This window comes from Belonocnema kinseyi, chromosome 5 (assembly GCF_010883055.1).
Source record: "Belonocnema kinseyi isolate 2016_QV_RU_SX_M_011 chromosome 5, B_treatae_v1, whole genome shotgun sequence".
Lineage (NCBI taxonomy): Eukaryota > Metazoa > Arthropoda > Insecta > Hymenoptera > Cynipidae > Belonocnema > Belonocnema kinseyi.
Genome location: NC_046661.1, coordinates 117305760 through 117313404, shown reverse-complemented (window position 1 = coordinate 117313404; position 7645 = coordinate 117305760). Strand labels below are relative to the sequence as shown.

Below are 7645 nucleotides of genomic sequence, written 5' to 3'. Positions count from 1 at the left end.
GTTTTTGAGTTATAAAACATTTAGGCTGGACCAATCAGGAGTGTGGCATAAACAGGCGTGCCTCAATGGGCGGGAGTCCAATGTAGAAACTGCTTGACTCAGCAGTTCTAGGAAGGCTGAGAACGGGGTGACTGAAAGCGAGAGTTTAGTGTACTTTTTTATGTTCATGCCATAACATAACGCAAGCCACTGTCTCGGTCCCACTATCAAACGCACTAAATATAGGTGCATCATAACGCAACGCATCAAGGAGGGGAAGGAGTGAACCAGGAATGGGTCGACATGTGCACCAGGGATAAGACGGTATATAAACCAGGGAAATGGAAGCATATACACCAGGAAGGGAAAGAAATTTATTGGAAGGAAAAGTCTCAAGCGAAAAAATGTTCTGGGCCTAATGTGTAAAAAAGCAAAGGAAAATTACAGAATGACACTACCCTTACTAAAAAACCCACCCAACTCGCTTATTAATTCTCCATTCAGTTCAAACAAGAGATCATTAATGTCAACTTCTTCAGAGGGCGTACCCGGAAACCTATTAATAAGAAATCCAAAAAGACAAGGGTGGTCTTCAAAAAGGTGAGGGACTCGAAGAGAAGATGGGGCAGGTCTCTTAGCTCAGCCTCACAATCGCCGTCGACAAGAAGATGGGAGCCCGTACATATATGGGAGGATCTAAGTCTAGTTACCAAGTTAATAAAATGTCTCGGAAAATGAAAGCCCAAGAACCATGGCTTTCTAGATTTGTACCCTTACCCGCTTGAAGTACTCCCTATAGTCGTTAGACTTCTCACAATAAGGCCTAAGCCAACTCTTCCAGAATTCGAAGTCACCCTTTATAAGCCCCAATACATCACGAATATGCAAGCCGGACCTAATTCTGAAACACAACAAGGGCAAAGCCTTAGCCGATTCGTCAACACGCTCGTTACCAACAATGCCAACATGAGCCGGAATTCAACATAAGCCAACTATCAAACCGCGAGAGAAAGCCCGGAAAAGTAAATGCCCAATCTTCCGGCCTCAGGGTTCTGGACCCTGGGGGTCCGAGAAGCGGTTTCCAATGGAATTAATCGCCGACAAGGAGTCGGAAAAAATGACACAAGGAGAGATATTTATATTCAGAATATACTTCATTGCAGAAAAAATCGGATAGAGCTCCACAGGCTTGATAGAAGAGCCCTTCTGCAAGGGAAGCCCAAAAATATAGTCCATCTCAGGAACACAGAAGGCAGAGCCAACCCTATCGGGGCCCAAATCTACCGTGTGCTCAGTAAATATCCTAACTGAGACCGGATAAGACACAGAGACCAACCTATCAAACGCCTCCAGAGGATCGGCAGATGCACGTATAAGATCACCCGAGACGCAGTCAATCTCGACCCCTTGAAGTAACTCCTCCCACATATCATCAAAGTATGCGGATCTGATAGATCTTCCGCAACTCATCAATACCCCTCGAATCGAGTTGAAGGAAGAAACTAGGGCAGACCTGTTAGAGTACGGAGCTAGGAGTAGAAATCATGCAACCCAATAAAACTCTAAGTGCCTGCTACTGAACCCGGTGGAGAATAGTCAGAGTCGACACACTCGCACAGGCAAAGAGGGGAGCACCCCGATCAAGATAAGCCCTAACCAAATTCCTATAAACAATACCCCAGATCGCAGGATCAGCGTCCCAAGACACTCTAGCAATAACACGCAAAACGATAATGGCTCTAAGAGCGTTCCCAGCAATGTACTTAATGTGAGGAACCCAGGTCAGGCGCATGTCCAACAAAACCCCCAAGTACATCAGCGTCGACTGACATTCAGGTGGCCGCCAACCTCTAGGAAAATGTCTTCTAAAACCAACCGAGATCTAGTGAAGTCACACATCTGAGACCTCGGGAAGGAAATTGAGAGGCCCAACACACTGATCCACGGGATTAAAGCTTCAATAGCTTCCTTAAGAAGAGCCAAAGCCAACATAATCTCCTTACATCTTACGATTAAAAGCAAGTCATCCGCATACTGAATAGCCTCACCCCAAAAGGCAAATGATCAACAAGCTTATCCAAATCAAGGTTGAACAGGATGGATGATAGGACTCCACCTTGTGGAACCCCAACCCCAAAATCCCGAAGAGCGCCCTTTTCAGAGAAGAATAATCTCCTTCTAGTGATCAAAAATGATATGAAATTAGTCATTTTTGCCGCAACCCCAGGTCTTTTAGGTTCTGGATCCAGACCCCAGGGAGGACTGAATCGAATACACCCTTAATATCGATCGCAAGAGCCAGTGTAAGTTCACCCTCTCACAAACCCCCCATAATCTCAGTAATAACTGTCGAAACACAATCCAGGACAGATCTGCCTCGCCTGAATGCATACTAGAATCTTGGGACCCATTCCTCCTTCTCAGACTTAAACACCAATCTGCGCTGAACCAATATCTCAAACAATTTACACATGGTGAAAGTCAGGGAGAGAAAGGATGACGCTCAAAATCGGATCAGAGAAGCCCCTGACAACATCGCAGGTGATTTCATCAAGACCAGAGGACGTACGGGCCTTGCAACATTTCAGAGCCGTGCGAAATTCTACCTTAGAGAAAGGGTGGTTCATAGAGGCACTCTCATCAATTTCCACAGTAGGGGGAACCATGGCAGGAGCAATGTGAGAGGACACAATAGCCCCCTGCAGCTCCCTGATATAAACCGAATTGGGATTAGTAACCACCTCAGTGTTCTTGGCGCTACAACGAGAGGCCAACGACCAAACAGTTTACCAAATTCGATTAAAACCACTCGAACGTTTGAGAGAATCACAGAACTGGCGGAAAGAACATTACTTCTGACTACGAAGGATTTTCTTGACTTCATTGTCAACCTGCCTCGCCTCCAGTACACCCTTCTTGGACTGATCCGGGATAAGATCTTCTGTACCTTTCTGAAATAAAGGTCCTTGACATTAAAACGATTGAAAGAGGAACAGGATGTCGATGAAGTTGCATCCAAAACATACACTACTGGAACATTTTCAGAGGAATAAGTGTCCTGAGAAGCCGCGACCGATGACAAGTGGACAAGAGCAAACAAGACAAAGATCAAGAATTGCTTAAAATCAAGAGATCTTTTGGGATTTCTCTTAATTAAAAATATTGGCCAGAATTATGGCGGTAGTAAAGGATCCAACAAAACACTATTGTTTTTCATTAAAAAATCTTATTTTTCAACAAACGCTGCACGAAAATATATTATGACATATAACCTCTTCTTAAGAATATTCCGAATATTTCGCGCTGCGCTAAGTATTTCCGAATTCGGTTTCGCGTCGACTAGTGGACGGGGTAACGTGACACAACTTTTCCTAAGAGGAACTCTAATCATAATGTATATATAGAGATCGGTCTCCTCACAGGAATAAAGCTAGCATAGGAACTTCCGGTAATAGACAGCAGACGACGAGCCAAGAAAATCTAGGGTCTATTCTAGGGATTTTAAGTGTATTAAGTTTAAAGGTTTAGTGAATGTAAAACCTGTCAGGATGTTTGTACTGTCAAGACAAACTGACGTTTTTTTTAAAAACAAACACAAGCCAGCGTGTTTGTAGAAACGAAAAATACTTCAACACAATATTTGCTGATAAAAATAGGTAAGTACATAATTTTAGTTGTTTAAATGTGATTGTATAAATGGTCATTTGAAAATGCATATTAATTTGTCTTTATCTAAAATCAGTTAGAAGAGTCTAAAGACTCTGTAGCTTTCTAGCCTCACTTTTTTAAACTTTACAAATTTATGAAAAGTTGTTTAATAAACTATTCACACTAAATTTTCTACTCTCAAAATTTTAGCAAATTCTACAAACTACTTTTGAACAACACTGATGGAGAAAATACTTATAATTTGGCCTTGAAACAGTTGATGTTGTGCTGCAAATTTAACGAGATCACAGTTGTCAAAAATGCCTCCCAGAATTTCGATAGTCTGAACTGGTGAAATAATTTCTTTGCAATTGATTTTAACACATCTATATTTTCTTAGAGGACGAAATCGAGTTAAACGCCTAGCTGGGTCAGCTAAAGATTCTTCTTCATAAATAATGAAGACAAATATTTTTGGATCAAATTTGCTCACTAGTCATAACTAAGTTTACAATTATTATTCATTCACAAAAATTCGGAAATATTTAAATGAATGGAATGCAAACTTTTAACAAGTGTAAGAATGTAAAATCTAAGAAACTTTGTACCTTTCACATTTACCCTTATTCTTAGCACTTTACGGAAAAATTAAAATATTTATTTTTTGAAAAAAAAAAACATTTTTGCTTGTTGAAATTATAAAATTAAATTAATTTAATTAGTTTAACTAAATGAAGTTTATTAAATTAATTATTAAATTTATAAAAAAATGTAGTGCACATTGTCAGCAATATGCCTTTTTGAGAAACTCAATTTTCAATGTTTTGAGAAAAATATACGCCATTTTGTCATTTTCTAAAAACAAATCAATTTCTTTGAATCATTCAATAGATCAGGCACTCCCCAATCATTTAAAAAAATAAAGATTAACTTCAATAGCTCAAAATTCCCGAGACAAATTTTTTCGGCTAAACTATGAAATACGTATGCCTTTGTTTTCATTGTAGAATAATATATTTAAAGCCGAATTTATTTTCACACTCTGACCTGGATATATCTGCATAATTTGGAATGGAATTGGTCAAATACAAATAATGTAAAATGCTTAAAACCCAAAAGCATTGTGTAAATTAATGAACATAAACATTATAGGGCGGAGTGATAATGATGAAATTACTCAAATCGAGCTGTACGAAAAATATTTGTGGGTTTGCATCCGCAAAAAATAAAAACAAAATTAATCGGTTAATATCTTCTGTTCCCTTTTTTGATTCGAAAATTAAAATTTTTGAAAATTCCACAAAATTTCCCTATTGCTTCGAAAAATATGTCAAATTTTATTGGTGAACAGTTTTTGCTTGTTGATAATAATAAAAAATTGTAAATCTTAAAAATTTTTTTTGCTCAATTGAAAATTTCTAAAATTGCCAACAAACATGATTTTTGGATTGAATCCTATGTAAACATTTTTGAAAAAGTTGAATATATCGAACCTGAAATTTCTTCAGTTTCAATGAAACAAACATACTGTAATTTAGTTTTTTTTCGAAAAAAAATTTTTAGCGATGTTTGCAGCCGTCAAAACTGGTCAATTTTACGTTTTCTTTAGCGATTTTGAAATCTTGCATAGACCAAGCTGCCAGGCGCAAAAGATAATAGTGCTATTACCGCAAAACAATATTTTCGTAGTAACAAGCTGATGGAATCATTTTATAGGTACCCCCTCCCTCCCGCCTATGTGGGAGTTGTTAATGCATAGGGGAAATTTGTCAATAGCACCCCGGTTTTTCACAAATAGCTAGTGAAGAGTTCAGGTAAGAATTTTTTAGATTTATTCGGGGGGGGGGGGGATTTGTTATGCCCATGTATGCAATAACAAATATGCCCTCTAATAAATCTAAAAAATTATTTCCTGAACTTTTTACTAGCTATTCGCTGAAAAAAATGGATAACATTGATAAATTTCCCCCATACATTAACCCCCCCCCCCCATAGGGGATGGGGTATGTGTATAAAATGATTCCAACAGGTTATTGCTACGAAAATATTGTTTTGCCGTAATATCACCATAATTTTTTGTGTCTGAAAGCTTGGTCTAAGCTAGTTTTCAAAATCGCTAATAAAAACGTTAAATTGACCATTTTCTAACGCTCGAAACATCACTGAAAAATTTTGTTACAAAACTAAATCAGAGTATGTTTCTTCAATTACAGTTACAGAAATTTCAAGTTCGACAGATTCAACTTTTAAATCTATAATTTTTTATTATTATTCACTAGCAAAAACTGTATTTTTAAAAAAATTCCGTAATTTTTGAAGCAATGGGGAAATTTTTTGGAATTTTCAAAAATTTAAATTTTCAAATCAAAAAAGGGAACAGAAGATATTAACTGATTGAAAAAAATTTTTTTACTTTTTTCGAATGCCCAACCAAAAATATTTTTCGTTCAGCTCAAACGATTCGACTAATTTAATCGTTTTCACTTCGCCCTTATAAACATCCAGAAATTTAAATTATAAATAAAGTTTAATCTCCTTTAGGATGCAGACTATCATACAAGATTTGTTTCGGAGAGAAGAATCTTCTTTTGCGAAGCTGAAATGGCAAAGGAATAATTAACAAACACAATTTCAACAAAGAAATGAAATACATTAACGTTGGAGAGGTATCTATTTGCAAAATTGGAAGGGCTAGAGTAAACTGTTTAGTACGTTGTAATTGTAATTTTAGACTTTCTCCAAAAAATTCGGTTTCGGGACGTCGAGAAACTTCGTGAAAAAAATGTTGTATGATTCGATGCATAATATCAGAAAATTTTGAATTCTATGTAACGCCATCACCTGGAGGCTGGCTACCAACAATATTTTCTAAAGAAATTTTCAGTAATAAAAGTTGTTTTTAATTAAATTAAGACGCTTGTTATTTTCCTCACTAATTAATACTGTGATATAAATAATATTAGGATGTATTCTTTATTATGAAATAGCTGTTATGAACTTGGGCATTTGCATGGAGTCATCACTCCCGTGGGTCTCCTCATCATTACTTCGTGTGAATGCCTACCGGAACAAGGGGTATCATCGATGCACTTTAATTCTTTACCGGAACTAGTTAACCTTTCATCGAATTTGATTGGCTTGAGTTGGCGCGATTTTTAAATTACAATTTTTATTTCAAGAAGATTTAATACAGAATAGAGAATACAACGATCACCCAAGTGGTAAAACTCTTTCTGTCTCTTTCTAATTGCACTGGCCTAGACTATCAGTTATCACGTTAATGAATCTATATTCCCAATGTGAAAACATCACTAAGAAAATTACTTTATTAAATAATCATGATAGTACCTTAACTATTCAAAAGTTCTTTCAAATAATTTTTTAATAGTTAACGTAATATTTTACATAAAAAGGCAAACCAACTTTGATTGAAATTTTGCTAGTTGATAAATAAAATCACCGTCATCTTCCGAGCATAATTAATGCGACAATTCTAAAGAGTTATTTGGATTTTAATTTTGTTAAATAATAAAATCAAAACATTGAAATTAATATCTTGTGGAAATCTTTATTTAAATTTCTGAATGCCAAAACTGCACTCAACTCCCGATATTGAAAAATTTCGGGTACGGTTTGCAGTGGCCTTAATCCTCAATCGGGGGAATCCAAACATAAACGGGCAGGACCGCGTGAACCATTTGTTGGATTTGTCCGCATGAAACAAACTGATGCGACTAATGCGCTGAAAGTGCGGCCCTCATGTTCTTTATCAAGCTTAACTGAGCACCGTCTCTCTATCGGCCCCGCAGCTCCCCTTATCACGAAACTGCCGAAGACATAAATTTGAGTAATATCGTAAACCGGAAGTTCTTATATAGGAAGTTGAGTGTACTTCGATTTAACGCATACATCACATCACAAATGCGCCAAGGTTTATTTGAAGCGAGGAAAACTTAATAGCATCCCTGAAGATCCTGAGCTCGTTGATAGAAGCGCCATACGACACCTTTGCGCTGGA

At 37.1% G+C, this 7645-nt stretch overlaps 1 long non-coding RNA gene across 2 annotated transcripts; it reads left to right on the top strand.

Annotated features, from left to right (window-relative positions):
- The first annotated feature begins 3351 nt into the window (after positions 1-3351).
- On the top strand, positions 3352-6499 carry LOC117172969. Of its 2 annotated transcripts, none has more exons than XR_004467085.1 (3): positions 3352-3635; positions 3838-4204; positions 6169-6499. It is a non-coding gene; the product is annotated as an uncharacterized LOC117172969 (long non-coding RNA). The 2 variants fall into 2 exon arrangements; XR_004467086.1 differs by having other exon boundaries at positions 3355-3635; positions 3838-3978.
- The last annotated feature ends 1146 nt before the right edge of the window (positions 6500-7645 follow it).